Here is a 19,046-nt window from a genome sequence, read left to right as displayed (position 1 = left end):
TGCTAATGCTCCTGGGATGTTAGTTTAACACGGTCCAAGTGGTTGGTCCTCTGCCAGACAAACAGGACACCAGGACGTGTTACTGGCTCCTGTCTTCATTCTGGCCCAAACCTGAATGTTAAGGCCATCTGGGGAGTAAGCACGTGATGAAACATCTTTTTCTTTCTCTCTCTTTCCCTGTCTCTCTCTGCCTTTCAAATAAATAATAAAGAAATCTTTACATGCATTTTCTTTACACCTTATCCATGGAAATATGAATACATTCATTTGTTGAATGTATTATTTCTTTATTGCTAGAGTAGGTTTCCTGTTGAGGAAACTTTATTATTATTATTATTATTATTATTATTATTATTATGTTTCTTGAGCATAGTAAGTAGCTTTGGGCTTGAGATAGTGTAATCATTAAACAAATGTGCTCTGACTAAATTCTACTGTTTGTATCTCCACACATTCTAAATAACTAATATGCATTTGGAAATAAGTAGTTATGCTGTATATTAAAAGTAAAAGCAAGATTTTTGTGATTAGCTCATTATCAAATCCCAGTTATAGAAAGAACTGCAGTCCACAAAACAGAAGAAAACAACACATAAATCCTGAACTGGACTGTGAATGTTCCTAGAAATTTTAATATTTTTTTCTTTATGACTTAGTAAGTCTATATTTCTGTCATGTACACTATCAGTATAAATTAAAGTCAATAAAAAGCTTTATTGTTTAAAACTCCCAAAGTGAGAAGGAATGTGTCAATATATGTCAGATATCCTCTTTATTGTTTCTATTTAAGCATTTTAAAAATAGCATTTCCACTGAGGGCCTCCACTGCAAAGTTATAAAGGTTTTTGGTCTTGAGTCTCTCATTCAGAATGCTGCTGACCTTTGGGAACAGTGAGCTTGGAGGAAGAGAATAGAGTATTTCTTATTCAAGAAAGCAATGCACTATCAGATTGCTTTCAGCTCCCTCAAATGTAATCATACTTGTGAAGGCACATGGAAAAGTTATTTTTTTTAAATATCTCTATTCATAATCTTGGTAATATGAAATGCCCCCTAGACTCAAGATCTCAGGAATTAAGGAATAGAGCACATTTGCCATAAAGAAAAGGCCATAATGAATACACTTATTATTTTGTTGAAGATCCTCATTTCCCTTTCAAGGATGCTGGAAGATCTAAAAAAAAAAAGCATAAATGAAAATAGTGATCTAAGGAATTACTTAAGAAAAAAGAATCTTAGTCCTCAGTATGGTAATGTGGATTATGCTAGAGGTTAGATATTTGTGGGCAAGGTCCTTGTTTGACTCATTCCTCTTTGAAAATCCTGCACTTGAAACAGGAGCAAACCTGGTAAGATCTTATCTGTTGGACTAAGGATTTATGTATTGAATACTGAGCTAACATTTAAGTAGAAAATGACTGCATTCTTTTCAACAGTCATTGTATTAATTCAATGATCAGTGTCAATAGTTGTAAATGAATACATATATATTTCATTTACATTTGTATTTTTCCCAATCTCTTTCTCTCTCTCTCTCTCTATATATATATGTGTGTGTGTGTGTGTATACACATACATCATCATCATCTTTCATATTTTCTTGACCTTTTAAGAATGACATGTCAGCACCTGCCTCAATCAACTGTTATCTTTCATGCTTACTAGCAGTGATTCTCTTATTACATTATTCCTTCAAAATTCATTGGCATTCTGTTGTAAGGAAGAATTTTATCTATTTTTTATTTATTTACTTGTTTATAATAATAGATATGATTTGTCTATAATGGGTGTTATGCTTTTGTCAATTAATTAATTTGTTAGAACAGCATAAAGTCAAATGTTCTTATTTTATTTAGTGGGGTTGAAATACATTGTTGTTTATTTTGATTTTAAAATCATCACTCTCAAACTGGATCCTGCGTGCTTTTAGGCATGCCCCTAACATTCATTAAACACTACCATTATGGTAGGCACAATATGATGTGCAAGGCTTATATCATACTCTCCTTTTTCTAGCCCTAGAATTGGCCATTTCTTCAAAAGTCCTGGATACTTTTAGTGAGGAAGGCATTCAGAAACCAAGATCATGACACACATTGTACTCACAACCACTGTAGGATCATTGTAGGACAGGCTTTTAGCCTAGTGACTGAGAAACTAGCTAAGACACTGCATTCCCTGTCACTACGTTGGCTTTGGCACAGATTCCTGACTCCAGTTCTCTGCAGAACCTCGGAGACAGCAGGTGATGGAACAGTAGTTCCTTCTATTTTTTTTTTCATTCTTTCCCTCTTTTTTTTTCAAGATTTATTTATTTGAAAGTCAGAGTTACAGAGAGAGGAGGAGAGACAGAAAGAGATATCTTCCATTTATAATGGCCAGGCCTGAGCCAGGCAGACGCCAGGAACGAGGAGTTTAATCCACGTCTCCCACATGGCCATCTTCTGCTGCTTTTTCTAGGCCATTAGCATGGAGCTGGATCAGAAGTAGAGCAGCTGAGACTCAAACCAGTGCCTATATGTGATGCCAACATCACAGATGCCAGCCTTACCTGCTACTCCACAACACAGACCCCAGTAGCTGAATTTCTGCATGTTACTTGGAGACCCTGATAAAGCTCTCAGATCCTGGCTTTGGCCTCTCCCTGCCTGGCCACTGAACCACTGAAGTCTTTTGGGGGTTCAAGCAGTGAATGAGATATTCTCTCTCTCTCTCTCTCTCTCTCTCTCTCTCTCTCTCTCAATAAAAGAAAAAAAAATCAGGGCCGGTGCTGTAGCACAGTGGGTTTATGCTCTGGCCTGAAATGCCGGCATCCCATATGGGTGCCGGTTCATGTCCCAGCTGCTCCACTTCCGATCCAGCTTTCTGCTGAGGGCTGAAAAAGCAGCAGAAGATGGCCCAGGTCTTTGGGCCCCTGCACCCACGTGAGAGACCTGGAAGAAGCTCCTGGCTCCTGGCTTTGGATCGGCGCAGCTCTGGCCATTGCAGCCAATTGGGAAGTGAACCATCGGATGGAAGACCTCTCCCTCTCTGCCTCTTCTCTTTCTGTTTAACTTCGACTTCCAAATACATAAACAAACCTTTCAAAAACTCATTGTCGTTATTTCTAAGGCCTTTGAATAGCCAGAGCTTGGAAATATATACGTATACATGAATGCATATACAACTATAGACCTATATGTGTATGATGCATCCGTATTTGAACAAATTTCACTCCAACATTTAGTGTTTCTTTCCATCCTTTTTTTCTTTTCTTTATCTGTCTATTAATATCTTCTCTGGCTTTGCAGGGCCCTGTATTATTCTCAATTAATTTGCTTACGTACTCAGCATAACCAAGCCTAACCATGCTGTTGATTCCTTTTGTCTACTTCCACCCTAACTCCTGCCACCACTCTCATTGCTGGTCACCAAGCCTTCCAGTTGGCTCATCTTATGGATTTCAAATCTTCCCCAATGCCTACATCCTTTATCACCATCTATCCTGCCAACCCACACCTACATGCAATTTCCCAATTCCTTCCCACCACCTCACAGGCTACATTCCATATGCTCTCATTTACACTGGGAAGGGAAAGGAAAAAAAAAACAATAAATGAATTTTAACATTATTTTTTGTCCACTGATAATTACTTTACAATTGATTAATAAAAGATATTCCCTATTGTGCATACTCAGAATACCAACTTAAAAAAAAAGAGAAAGGAAGGAAAGACAGAAGGAAGGAAGGAAGGAAGGAAGGAAGGAAGGAAGGAAGGAAGGAAGATGAAGAATATGAATAAACTTCATTATATTTGGTTTTGTGATCACATTTAGTAACTTGATTTTTTAAAGTAGTACTTTAACAATTGCATCTAAAGCTTTATCACCTTGTAGTTCTATTCTCATAAAAATATTAAATAAAGAGGTATTTATTATGGAATTCAAGACATCTGTCATTTGTAATACCTCATATTAAACTTAAAAGGTTTCTATGCAAATACTAGTAATACGCACATTTTGCACTTCTTTTCAGAGAATATTCATATACAGTTTCATGATTTTTAAAATTAAACAAACTACCATCTGTATTAAATGCAAAGTGCAATTCTTACATAGGTAGGACTTAGTTGATATCTTCATTGGACAAAAGAGTACACTGAGAAAAACGAATAAAATTGTGTCCTAAAAATCTCAGAAGTATCCAATCTTTCCAACTTGCACTACATCATGCTGCTGCTTCTTAGATAACATGAAACATATGCCTCAGGATTAATTTCTTTTTCTTAAAAGAATGTACAGAATTCTTCATTATGATAGCAAGATAGAATGTTTTTAGTCATAAATAATAGAGTATGCCATTGAAAGAGGACATAGATTACTTTAGACATCAGGAAACTCTGTAGTAACTGAAGAGTCTGAGAATTTACCCTACCTCTAAGCCAAAAAATCAGCCTGTGGGGCTGGCGCTGTGGCGCAGCAGGTTAACACCCTGGCCTGAAGCGCTGGCATCCCATATGGGTGCCGGTTCGAGACCCAACTGCTCTACTTCCCATTCAGCTCTCCACTATGGCCTGGGAAAGCAGTGGAAGATGGCCCAAGTCCTTGGGCCTCTGCACCCGCGTTAGAGACCCAGAAGAAGCTCCTGGCTCCTGGCTTCGGATAGGCACAGCTCTGGCCGTTGCAGCCAATTGGGGAGTGAACCATCGGATGGCAGACTTCTCTCTCTCTCTCTCTGTGTGTGTGTGTGTGTAACTCCGACTTCCAAATAAATAAATAAATCTTTTTTTAAAAAAATCAGCTCGTAACAGTTCCATGAATGCACTGAACACATGACCCTGGGTCAGAACACATGACTATTTGACTACTAGCAATGACAATATAGTAAACTATAATGGTGGTTGCCAGAGGCTGGGGAGGGAAGTAGAGAGAGGAATGGTGAAGGGTTGGTTAATGGGTACTAAGTTACAGCCAGATAGAAGTAAGAAGTTCTAGGGTTCAGTTGCATAGTAGGGTGACTATAGATGATGTTAATTTACTGAATATATCTCTATAGAAAGAATAAAAGAACTAGAAGATAAAATTCTGGATGTTTTTATACCATATAGAAATGTTAAATATTTGAAGAGAAATATTTACCCTGATTGGGCATTAGACAATGTATGTATGTGTTGAAAAATCACATTACCTAATAAATATTAACAACTTTAATATATTCTAAAATTAATTTTAAAAGTGAGTATATCACTTTGGCACTGATTTCCTGAACTCTACTCCCATAAGGGAAAGCAAAAGGCCAGATACTTCTGCCCATGAAATCAGCTGCTTTACAGGAGAGGAACTCCAAGAATGGAAACCAGAATCTTTTACAGTAGGCTTTAAGGCTGTTTAGATTTTGGTTTGTAGGTAGATACTATCTTTACCTTATTGAACAGGAAATCCAGGAACCCTCTGTCCCAGAGTTAGTAAAAAAGGCATGTTGGGGAGAGCGGCAAGATGGCGGAATAGGCAGAGAGCAAACTATTAGTCCGGAGAGAGAGACAGGTGAATATAAGTGGAGATACTGCAGGGTCAAGGAAGAGTAGGGGATGAAACAGCATAGGAAACTCTTCCGGAACTAGTAATTCACAGTGTACCTGCGTGGAGAGCGTGGGAGCCCAAGTTCGGGACACCCAGCGGCAGACTCAACGCACCAGCGCTGGAACGCGAGGTGAGCCGAACCACAATAGCCCGAGACACCAGCGGGCAAGCAGAAAGAGGAGGCTAGAGGGAACGAGGCTTGAAACTCCGTGGGGAAAAGTTCACCAGGCTAACTAGAAGAGAGAGAGGAAAAAAATAAAAAAAGCGACCGATACGGACACAAGTTTCTCTCTCTCCACTCACCTCTCAAAGGCGAGCAAGACAGAGCAGGCGCCATTTTGGACATACGTCATAAGCAGGGCGACCTCAGGTCTGCACCAGCCCTGAGCCTAGCAGAAAAACCTGACTCTGGGGGGAGGGGTGAAATAACAGGAGATTAGGATCTAACTTGGCAACTCAGTGGGAGATTTCAGGAGAATTGGAGCCCACACTGAGGGCAGCAGAGATTGCCTGTGTGGTCCGTGGGAAAGAGCTTCCGATCTCTGGCTCCTGTGGGTATATCATTTGCCTGCTAACTACCTCCAAGTATGTTCAGCTGTGCGGAATTACTTCCCTTTTGAATCAAAAAAGAGAGAGATTTACCACACCTAACCTGGGAGTGTCATCTTTGACACACCCTCAGCCCTGAGGAACCAAACACAGCTCTCAGTCCACACTCATCTCAAGCCTCTAAGGCACCACTGAAAGCAGACAGTACACTTAATATAGAGCCATAGTGTAACAAGAAAAAACACCACAGTGAAGAAACCAAATATCTCCAACATGCCAAACAACAAACGCAAAACCCAAGCTAACAAGAACAAGGAAGAAACTATGACGCCCCCAAATGAAAAAGACACCCCAATTCAAGATTATGAAGATGAGGAGATTGAAGAAATACAAGAAGCAGATCTCAAAAAATTGATAAGAACATTAAGAAGTTCTCAAAAACAAATTCTTGAACTACAGAAATCCTTAATGGACAAGGTAGAAAATCTCTCTCGTGAAAATGAAATATTAAGGAGGAATCAAAATGAAATGAAACAACTAGTGGAACAAGAAATGGTGATAGTGACGAGAAATCTTAATGAAATGAAGAATTCAATAGATCAAATGACAAACACATTAGAGAGTCTTAAAAACAGAATGGGCGAAGCAGAAGAGAGAATATCAGACTTAGAAGACAGAGAACAGGAAAGGAAACAATCAAATCAAAGAAAAGAAGAAGAAATCAGAAATCTAAAAAATACTGTCAGGAATCTACAGGATACTCTTAAAAAACCCAACATTCGAGTTCTAGGAGTACCTGAAGGCATGGAGAGAGAGAAAGGATTAGAAGGCCTTTTTAGTGAGATACTAGCAGAAAATTTCCCAGGTTTGGAGAAAGACAGAGACATCCTAATACAGGAAGCTCATAGGACCCCTAATAAACATGACCAAAAGAGATCCTCACCACGACACGTCGTAATCAAACTCACCACAGTGAAACACAAAGAAAAGATCCTAAAATGTGCAAGAGAGAAACGCCAGATTACTCTCAGAGGATCTCCAATTAGACTCACAGCTGACTTCTCTTCAGAAACCCTACAAGCTAGGAGAGAATGGCGAGACATAGCCCAGGTGCTAAGAGAGAAAAACTGCCAGCCCAGAATATTATATCCTGCAAAGCTCTCATTTATGAATGAAGGTGAAATAAAGACCTTTCACAGCAAACAGAAATTGAAAGAATTTGTCGCAAAGGAAATTAATTTGGCAAATAAAAAAGCCATCTGCACATTAATGTTTATTGCAGCTCAATTCACAATAGCTAAGACCTGGAACCAACCCAAATGCCCATCAACAGTAGACTGGATAAAGAAATTATGGGACATGTACTCCATAGAATACTATACAGCAGTAAGAAACAACGAAACCCAGTCATTTGCAACAAGATGGAGCAATCTGGAAAACATCATGCTGAGTGAATTAAGCCAGTCCCAAAGAGAAAAATATCATTTGTTTTCCCTGATCGGTGACAACTGAGCGCCAAAGGGGAAACCTGTTAAGTGAAATGGACACTATAAGCAACAATGAACTGATCAGCTCCTGTCCTGACTTTAGATGTACAATGTAATACTTTATCCTTTTTAGTATTTGTTGTTGTTGTTGTGGTTCTAGTACTATTGGTTGAACTCAGTAATTAACACACAATTATTCTTAGGTGTTTAAATTTTAACTGAAAAGTGATCCCTGTTAAATTTAAGAGTGGAAAAAGAGAGGGAGGAGATGAAGAGCTATGGGTTATTTAACTATGTGCTTATTTTCAAAGACTTGAATAATTACCTTGTAACAATGATCAGATTTGGTCTATGTTATGTAATGATTTTAAGGAATCTTATTTCAACCAGATATTTTGGATTTTGATATTGGTCTATTATGCTATGTTATATGTGCGTACATATTGTATGTCCACATGGGGAAATTTTATTAAGAGTTTTATTTTAAATGGCTTTTAGATAAGATTGTCCATAAATTTAAGCTGCTAAAATCAATCAAAGATACATTTTAATTTGTATGACCTGAATCTGTGTATCATATGTTTTAAACTTGTTGGTAGAAAGAAACTAAAAACATTTTATATGGTTGTGCTTAAGTTTACTGGTTAAACAAACTACACCATGTTAGATATTTAAGACGTGTTTTCAAATACATGATTCTTAAAATTTATAGAAGGCATTGGACCTTCCGGTAAATGTTTTATTAAGTTCTTATCTAAGGGTTGAAACGGTTTGCTAAGTATTCATGTAATATTGCTATTGTCAGCAAGTGATCTAGGACTTGCTCCCTCATTTCTCTATTCTAAGCCCAACTTGTTCTTTCACTTCTCTATTCTCTTCAAGGTAGGGAACTAATTCTATTATGAAGGAATCTGTGGGACGCACAATTTAATCTTTAGACCTTATAAGAGATGGCTGACATTTTTCTGTAATAGCATAGCCAAAATAAGAACTTAACTAATAATCTCATAGCTAGATTCACATCGCCATCAGCGAAGTATACAGTAAGTAGAAAAAAAAAACCTCCCTTTCAGACCAAAGGGAAAGAAAGTTTTAAAGTGAGAATATAATTTTCCTCATGGGCATTGTCTACCTTAGAAAAACTACTACAGAACATGCCTGTGACTATAGACTTGTAGTTCAGGCCACCGAAGATTAAAGATGGGACACGGGCACTCCCTTGACTTGCATCCTCTGGTCTGCTTTAACACAAACCAGGAGGAAAAGAAAGCTAGGCATCAGAAGCAATGGGTGGCAGGCCTATTAATGGCTGATCTGTGCAGTGATCTGCCCTCAAGGAGACCCAACAGGCCAGTCCACTGCAGTGGCTTTCAATGTGGAAAGCCTGGGCTTCAGCAGAAGTCAGCTTGTGAAGAGCCCTGGCAGCTCTGCCAAGAGTTGGATCACTGGAAATGGACCTGCCCTGGAATCGAAGGATGCCCAGGTCAGAGCCACAGATCTTATTGGCTCCAAGCTGAAAAGCCCTTCACTCAGCCCAACTTCCAAAGTGACCACTGTAGCTGAGGGTATGGTCAAGTAGGGTCAGCAACATTGCAGGCAGAACTGTAAATTTCTTGTTAGAGATGCCCCCTGCCTTTACCTGGCCAGCTCTCCTCCCAGGCCAGCCAAGTAATGAAAGTCAACAGAGTGCCTTCCCCTAGGAGGTTCACACCTCCCTTAGGATATACCCCATGTGAAGAGATAGATAGGTCTGGGCCTCTTAACTTACAAGGCCTAAAACCCAACAGATTATTATCAAGCCCCTTCTATCAGGTTCTATTTGCCTCTCAATCAGAAAAATTACTTGTAGCTTAGACAGCACCTTTCTTAGCTCCTCTAATAATGACTCTGTCCTTTGTTCTAGACCCTGTCTAGTGCACTTGAGCCTCATTCCTTTGTAATCATAACCTCTACTCTACCACCAATGGCTCTACTCCCAACCTGTGTGTACTGATGGTCCTCTTCCCCACTTAATGCTGTATAATTGTCCAGACCTGGTTAAGGCCACTCTTAGGATCATTGGTTACTATCCTCACCCTGTCTTTTATGACCTTGTCTAAATATGATCAGAGTCGGCAAACTTGGAAGGCTTCCATAGCCTTGGCAACTCATGGCGACAGCCTAGGGTGGTTGCTGGCGCCATAGACTAGAGTGTCAATTTGTTGGGTCAACAACAGGAGCCACTGTGCGCTTGCTCCTGATGTGGGATCTCTGTCCTTGATGTACTGTACATTTTGATTTAATGCTATAACTAGTACTCAAACAGTATGTTTCACTTTGTGTTTCTATGTGGGTGCAAACTGTTGAAGTATTTTATACTGGATTGATCTTCTGTATATAAATAGAATTGAAGATGAATCTTGATGTGAGTGGAAGGGGAGAGGGAGCGGGAGAGGGGAGGGTTGTGGGTGGGAGGGAAGTTGTGGGAAGGGGAAGCCATTGTAATCCATAAGCTGTATACTGGAAATTTATATTCATTAAATAAAAGTTAAAAAAAAAAAGGCATGTCTTGGATAAATACCCAGGAGTGGAATGGCTGGGTCATATGGTTGGTCTATACGCAGCTTTCTGAGATATCTCCATACTATTTTCCACAGTGGCTATACCAGTTTACGTTCCCACCAACAGTAGATTAAAGTTCCTGTCTCCCCACACCCTGGCCAGCATTTGTTGTTTCTTGATTTCTGTATGAGGGCCATTCTATCTGGGGTGAGGTGAAACCTCATTGTGGTTTTGATGTGCATTTATCTGATAGCTAGGGATCCTGAGCATTTTTTCATTGTCTATTGGTCATTGAATTTCCTCTCTTGAAAAATGTCTGTTCAGGTCCTTTGCCCATTTCATAATTGGATCATTTGTTTTGTTGTTGAGTTTCTTGAGCTCTTTATAAATTCTGGAAGTTCATCCTTTGTCAGTTGCATTGTAAATGTCCCTTTAAGAAACCCTTCTCTGGCTTCCACTCTAAAGTCCCCCTCTTATTTATATCTTTGAAATGAAAGCATGAATGGAACTGCTCTTCTTTATATTCCCTTGTGAATTTGTCATTATCTTCTTCATCAAGAAGTCATCTCTTGAAATACCAGAGAGCCAATTAGCATGATTCTCGGAGCAATTTTTATTTGAATGGTCTCTAAGAAATGTGTTTTATGGAAGGAAAATGAAAAATGTTCATTTGATTAATTTAATTACTTAATGTGAGACTTCAGAAAAAAATGTGAAGACATTGCCTCCAGTAGATTTACTCTTCTTTTTCTTTATGCTAAACTTTTATTTCCAAGGGCTCTCAAACATACACCCTGCTGTGAAGTAATCAGATCTTAGGAAATGGGGTTACTAAGTATTTCTAGAAACCTAAGGAAGATCCTTTAATCTTTTAACTGCTGTATGCTCAACTGAATATAATAAAGGCCCTGTTTTACTATTTGAAATTATGTATTATCATATTCCTTTGTCAAGAGACATAACTACATAGAGTATTCAACTTAGTTTTAAAAATCTGATTTGAATTATGTCACATTTGTTTTTTTCCAAAATTTATTTATCTAAAAAACTTACAGACATGCAAAATTGAACATATTTATGGAGTACTATGTGATTTTTGTTGTGTATGTGCATTGTCAAATCAGATTAAAGATACATATTTGTTCTATGAAGCATTAAACATTTTTCTGTAGTAAAGTCATCCCAAAATCCAGTATTCAAGGTTAATTTTTATAAACAGAGAAACACACTGGGAGCCAGTGCTGTGGCACCGCGGGTTAACACCCTGGCCTGAAGTGCTGGCATTCCGTACGGGTGCCGGTTTGTGTCCTGGCTGCTCTACTTCCTATCCAGCTCTCTGCTATGGCCTGGGAAAGCAGTGGAAGATGATCCAAGTCCTTGGGCCCCTGCACCCACATGGGAGACCTGGAAGAAACTCCTGGCTCTTGGCTTCAGACTGGCGCAGCTCCGACAGTTGCAGCCACTTGAGGAGTGAACCATTGGATTGGATACCATTCTCTTTTTCTCTCTCTATCTCTCTCTTTCTCCTCTCTCTGTGTAACTCTGACTGTGAAATAAATAAATAAATCTTTAAAAAAAAAAAACAGAGAGAAATACACTGTCCATTAGTATTATCTATTCTCACCCTACCATGTAATAGAACCCCAGAACTTCTAATTATAATCTGTTTCTCAATCTTTCCCTACTCCTCCATTCTGATATCTCTCTTCAGCATCTAATAACCAAGGTTATATTTTTAACTTCTGTGAGATCACTTATTTTTGTATTCCACAGAAGAGTGAGATCATGTGGTATTTGTCTTTCTGTGCTTGGCTTATTTCACTTAACATAATAAGCTCCAGTTCCATCTGTGTGATGCAAATGGCAAGATTTCATCCTTTTATATTTAATACTCCATTGTGTATACGTACTTCATTTTCTTTAACCACTCACCTATTTTTTTCATTATTTTCTGTGCTTTTGTGGCCTGACTCAGAAAATTCTTGCTCATTCTCATGTCCTGAATTGTTTTCCCTGTTTTCTTCTAATGGTTTTAAATCAAGATCTCAAATTTAGGTTTGTCATAATTTTGAGCTGATTTGTTTATATAGTGAAAGACAGGAGTCCATTTTCATGCATCTGTGTGTGGAGTTTCAATTTTCCCTTGCACTATTTTTAAAAAGACTATCCTTTTTCCAATGCATATTCTTAGCACTTTTGTTAAACGTCAGTTAGCTGTAGATGCCTGTGTTTACTTCTAGGATCTCTATTCAGTTCCATTAGCCTATGGATTGTTTTTATACCAATAGCATGTTGTTTTAATTACTGTAGCTTTGTAGTGTATTTTAAAGTCAGGTACTGTAAAGCCTTCTGTTTTGTTCTTTTGCTCAATATCAATTCGGTATTCATGGTCTTCTGTGGTTCCATATTAATTGCAGTAGTTTTTCTATTTCTGTGAAAAAATGTCATTGGATGTTGACAGAGGTTGCATTGATTCTGTAAATCATTTAAGGTGGTATATACATTTTAATGATATTAATTCTTCCAACCCACGAACATAGGACATCATCCCATTTCTCAGTGATCTCTTCAATTTCCTTCATGAGTGGTTTGTAGTTTTCATTGTAGAGATCTTTCACCTTTGGTTAAATTTGATCTTGACATTGGTTCAAATATTGCTTCTTTAGCTGTTCTTTTCAATTTTTTTTATTTGACAGATAGAGTTAGACAGTGAGAGAGAGACAGAGAAAAAGGTCTTCCTTCTGTTGGTTCACTCCCCAAATGGCTGCTATGGCTGGCACTGCGCCTATCCAAAGCCAGGAGCCAGGTGCTTCCCCTGGTCTCCCATGCAGGTGCAGGGGCCCAAGCACTTGGACCATCCTCCACTGCCTTCCCAGGCCACAGCAGAGAGCTAGACTGGAAGAGGAGCAACCAGGACAGAACCCGGCACCCTTATGTGATGCCCACGCCACAAGCAGAGGATTAACCAAGTGAGCCATGGCGCCTGCCCTCTTGTCAATTTTTTTAAAAAAATAATCAGGTTTGTACTTTATAGCAAAAATCAAAGTTGTTGTGTATGAATGAAATTTAATATCTTTTCATCTGATTATTGTTTATAACCCTTGCCTATATTCCTGCTGAACTATGATCTTTTTACACTATTTGTTGCATCCTTCATTTAGTGCAACATTACAGCTTTGACTATAGTGTATTAAAATATGTTGTCTGAAAACAATAAATAAAAAATTAAAAAGAATATCCACGTATTCAAAATCAGCTATATAATTTGTTACAGGAGCAAAACTAGAATCCTATCAAATGCTTTCTCCTAGTACAAATTTCTTGGGAGTTCATTATTTAATAAAAATTTGAGAGTAAGGTTTAGAAAAGTCCCAGCTAGTCTCTGTTACTGTGAGAGTTTGAAAAAATCACTTAATTGTTCTGGAATTATTGTTTTTTGATCTATTAAGAATAGTCATCAAATTAAATACACTTTATAAACTTTTCTGTCTTAGGATATTTGAGATTTTATGGTTTCTATTAATATTAATTTTATAAGTATTGCTAAGGTATTTCCTCAACATGAGGGAAAGCCTATAATTCTTTTAAAGTTTTTTTTTTTTTTATCATAAATGCTTTAATGGCTCAGTTCCATGATTTTTACCCCAATGATTTCTTCTCCATTTGGGAAAAACCAAGATTGAGTTTCATGACTGTCTTCCTCATACCCAATTATTTGTTACTGCCTTTTTGTCCAGTTGAATATGGACATGGAAAAAAACAAATGGGGTAAAGGAGAAGGATGTTTTACCAGTTTAAGCAATATCCTTTCTATTGCATTTATACTCTAGAAGACCACTAAATTTTTTAATAATAATTTTTTTTACTTTTTTTTTACATTTGTTTGAAAGAGTTACAGAGAGATTTCCACAACAGCATAAGGCTGGATCAGGCTGAAGGCAGAAGCCAGGAACTTTATACAGGTCTCCCACTTGGATTGGAAGACTCCAAGTACTTGGTTCATCTTCAGTTGCCATCTCAGGTATATAAGCAGGATGCTGAATATGAATCTGCAGAACTGAAACTCAAACCAGCTCCCTGCTAATGTGCCGTGGAAAGCAGAGGAGGATGACCCAAGTGCTTGGGTCGCTGCACCCACGTGGAAGACTTGGAAGAAGCTTGGGTTCTTGCTTTGGTTTGGCCCATCTCTGGCCTTTATGGATATTCAAGGGAGTGAACCAGTGGGTGGAAGACCTCTCTCTCTCTTTCACTCCCTTCCTCTCTCCCTCTCTCTTTCTCTCTCTCTCTGTAACTTTGTCTTTTAAGTAAATAAAATAGATCACTTAAAAAATAAAAAAAACGAAATTCAAGTGAGTGTATTGATATGGATGCCAGCATCCCAAACAGCAGCTTAACCTGTTGTGCCACAATGCTAGCCTCAAAACTTTCACTAAAATAATAATGTTAAAGCAGAGTTACGGTGGACCACTAAATTCTCTTTGGAAATAGGCGAAGTCCAAATAAATAAGAATACACTTTTCTATTCGTAGTCTATTTCAGGGTAATATTTCTAATGTTTCTAAAATATCTAATATTAATTTATAATTAAATAATTATTCATTGAGCTCGCCATATATGAAAAACCATCATACGTTTTTTTTTCTCAGTTTGCTTACTGAGGATCTGCCATAATCTGATGGAGCTGATCATGTTTTCCCAAAATCCTCATGATTAGTGCCTCTTAGGTATCTCCACTAGAATGAGGTGATGGGCTTGAGAGGAAAACTGTTCATAAGGGAATCAACTCAGAAACAAGAGTCTTTATATAGGGGATGAGAAAAAGCTGCAGGGATGCACGTAAGTACTAATTCCTCCAACCTTCTCTGATTTCTCCCAGAAATCCATCTGGCAGAGCGGAGGTGTTGAGAGTTATGGATAGGATATAAATGATAGCAAAAATTATCATTACAGTAAAGAAGACAATTTATCTCCAACAATCACAATGTGAAGCCCTTGACAAAGAGTAACTTCTTAGCTAGAAACCTCACTCAGAAATATTTTACAGTACTTTTAAAAATATTGCAAAGTTAACACTCCATGTGTAGAGGAGGAATTGCTCAAAAACTGAGTTTCCTCAGAATTCGGTTTGATGGGAGGTTAGTACAAGAGTTATGGAGCCGGATATGGACATTTCGTCCTCAAATTTTAGAGATGTTAAGGGATTCTAAGGCTTTTGTTTTTACCGAGCAAAATTATTATTTCTTCGGAAATCATGACTCTGTAGAATATTATTGATGCCACAGTCACTGACTGTTTAGTGTAAATGGAATCACTTCTGTGAAAATGCCCCTGGCTTCAGTCACCGTGTCCAGGCAAGTACACTGATACATGTCACTGTGGGCTGCCTCCCACCAGCTTCTAAATGCAAACAGAAACGGAAACCTTCTTGACTATAGACATGAAGAGATGAACAGACTGCTCCCATCCTAGGATACTGAGAGATCTGCAAGGTGGCAGACAGATTAAAACTGTCTTCAGCATGGAAGCTGCCGAATGTTAGTAGGAAATCAGATTAAATCAAAGAAGTGTCTGTGTTTTTGTGCACTTAAAAAAACCTGACTCTTAAGGGAAGGAATCTTTTTTTTTTTTTTTTAAATACAGACTTCCTTTTGTTGTTAAGTCAGTGTCTCTTTGTTTTCTGGAGATTGTTGTTAAGGTTCATGAAAGTGGCTTTGTCCCAAAAAGGTAGATACTAGTGGTCCTTCATTAATCATAATTGCTAATTAATCATCATTAATCATAATTGCTGTTTCAGTGGTTTTGAACCTTGTGATATTGCCCTGGAGATTTTGGTAGACTCCAGCATGGTTTTCTTGTGTCTGATTTCCTTTATCTGTTCCTCTCACTCACTTTTCGTGAACACCCTCACTTTTCCAACCTCCACGCTGCTGCCAGACAGACCATTCAAGAACACAAATGTAATTTTGCTTATGCTGATTTAGAACAGAATAATAGTGCCATACTGAATGGACTAAAATGCCTAAGTTTCTTTTGTGCCTTGGATTTGCACAAAAAAGCCTTTCACAGATTGGCCTTTGTCTGTGACTTCAAATGTCTATCTCTGTCTCAGAATCATATTCTCACCCACGAGATCAACTCATTTCTATTTTCCAGAAACATCAAAAATGTGAAGTTTTTGAGAAACATTATACAGATGATCCTTGAATTATGGTGAGATTATGGCCTGAGAAATCCATCATAAACTGGAAATGTTATCATAGAAAATTTAATATAGGCAACTGACCAAATATTTTAGTTTAGCCTACCACCTCTTTAACATGCTCGAAACACTTATATTAATCTCCATTTAGACAAAGTCCTCTAAATGGAATCAATTTTGTTATAAGATATGGAATAATTCATGGAATTTATTGAATAACTGTATCCAAAAACCATTAACAACATAGTTTCAGTTGCTTACCTTCAAGACTCTCTGGAAACTGAGGCCTCTCTACTATTCATAAGCATTGAGAGAGGGAATACTTAGCATAATCGTAGCCCAGAATTTAAAATGCTATGTCTAGTTCCTAATAAACACATATCACTTTTGTACCCTCATAAGCCAAAACATTGTAAGTGGAGCCATCATAACAATCAGTCATCTGTATTTTTAATTTATTAATTTTCTACCTGTGTTGTATTTCCATTTTAGAAAATCTTATTCATCCCCCTCAACACTTAACTGAGCTTCTTTGAGAAACTTTCCATGACATATTTAAAGTCAAGCATTCTTTTCTATTTTTTCACATCTTAGCATGTACTACAATGTCTGGCACATGGTAAATTCCTAAAGTAGTTTTATTTTTGTAGTTATTATTTATGACAAGATTTTGGACAACTTTAATCACCTAGCATCCTGCAAACCTTTAAAAATATGGAATAAGCGAGTATACCAGGAACTATGGTTAATTGCTTTTAAGTAGCAATCTTGACTACACCACCTTAAACATATTAGCATTAATTTTTAAATTTTTACAAAAATTGAATTAGATATGTATATGCAATGGATGCCATAGTAGTGCACAAAATGAGTTGAAGTTTGATCTGTAAGTTTTATTATACAGACTCATAAATTTTATCCTAAAAAAATTTCAGTGTCACAAGATTGTGGACTGCAGGGGCTCCATTATCATGTATAATTTCCAAAAAAGAAAAATAAAACAGGAAGTAGCAAAGTGTGTACCCCCTCCAAGCTCATTCACGGCCCTTTAGAGAACTCCCTTCATGGTACAATTCAAAATTAAGCCTACATTCCATTGCCTTTCCCAGTGACATACAAGCTGAGAAATACAGATATATTGGCTGGCGCCGCGGCTCACTAGGCTAATCCTCCACCTGCGGCATTGGCACCCCGGGTTCTAGTCTTGGTTGGGGCGCCGGATTCTGTCCCTGTTGCTCCTCTTCCAGTCCAGCTCTCTGCTTGGCCCAGGAAGGCAGTAGAGGATGGCCCAAGTGCTTGGGCCCTGCACCCGCATGGGAGACCAGGAGGAAGCACCTGGCTCTTGGCTTTGGATTGGCACAGAGCGCCAGCCGTGGTGGCCATTTGGGGGGTGAACCCAACAGAAGGAAGACCTTTCTCTCTGTCTCTCTCTCTCTCTCACTGTCTGGCTCTGCCTGTCAAAAACAAAAAAAGAAATACAGATATATAGACACATACTGTATGTTAAGTTATACTCCTTCCCCAAAATAAAGCTAAATAGGGTCCTGTTACTAATAGAAAGAGAAAATTCAATAAATCTGTAATTGGTTTTACAAACTATAAAATATCTCATCAAACACTGTCATCTCTAGAATCATGCATTCTTTTTTTAAAGATATTTTTTAACTAGTTGAAAGGCAGAGTCACAAAGAGAGAGGGAGAGAGCTAGAGAGAAATCTTTGATCCACTGGTTCACTCCCCAAATGATGGCAATGGCCAGGAGTGGGCCAGTCAGAAGACAGGAGTCAGGAGCTTCATTCAGTTCTCCCAAATGAGTTCAGGGGCCCAGGGACTTGGGTCATCCTCCTCTGCTTTCCCAGGCACTTCAGCAGGGAGCTGGATCAGAAGAGGAACAGCTGGGACTCAAACTCATATGGGATGCCAGCATCACAGGCAGCAGCTTTACTCACTATGCAACAATGTCAGCCCCAAAATATGTGTTCTTTGCAACACAGTTTTGTAACCATTGGTCTAGACAATTTCCTTTAGACATATGAACCTAGTAATAACATGTCATTGGTTAGAAATTACTCACAGAGTAGATTTCAGATCCTCACAGACTTGATATCCTATTAAACCAGAATGTGCTTTTTTTAGGTAATGTTATTTGTTCCCTTTGACTTTTTGCAATTAGGAAACATTTTCTCTAGTATAATAATAACAGCCCTTTTTAAAGAGACTTTTTCCAGAACCAAATCATTTTCTCTCAAAGGATCAGTCTAAAAGCAACTGGAATAAAGCATGGGTCATCTCTGTCCTCCTGCTACATGATCGATTCAGGCACGTTTGCCCACCTTATTATTTACACATTGTACATCTGTTATCTGCAATGGCAGCTATTGGGAAAAAAATGTGTGCCGTATTTCAGCCACTATAGAGAGCCAGGCTTTTCAAACAATGCAGATAAAAACCACCAATCATTTTGTCCTGTGGCTGAACCTAACAATCTTGGGAATACTACAATTCTCTACCAACTGATGACAAAGCTGTCTGCTTCATAAGAGAAGGAGCATCTGCAGCATAAAGATGCAGCATTTGAATATGGACACCAAATTGTGCAAAAGTCCTGGATCTGGAGGCAGAGAGTTCCAAGGTTCAAACTGGTTTCAACATGGGCTAGCAAGGAAGTCTCAGGCAAAGGACTTTATCTCCGTGAGCCTGAATTCTTATAT

The sequence above is a fragment of the Lepus europaeus genome, chromosome 4 (genome assembly GCF_033115175.1).
Source record: "Lepus europaeus isolate LE1 chromosome 4, mLepTim1.pri, whole genome shotgun sequence".
Classification (NCBI taxonomy): Eukaryota; Metazoa; Chordata; class Mammalia; order Lagomorpha; family Leporidae; genus Lepus; species Lepus europaeus.
Note: the sequence above shows the minus strand (reverse complement) of the source record.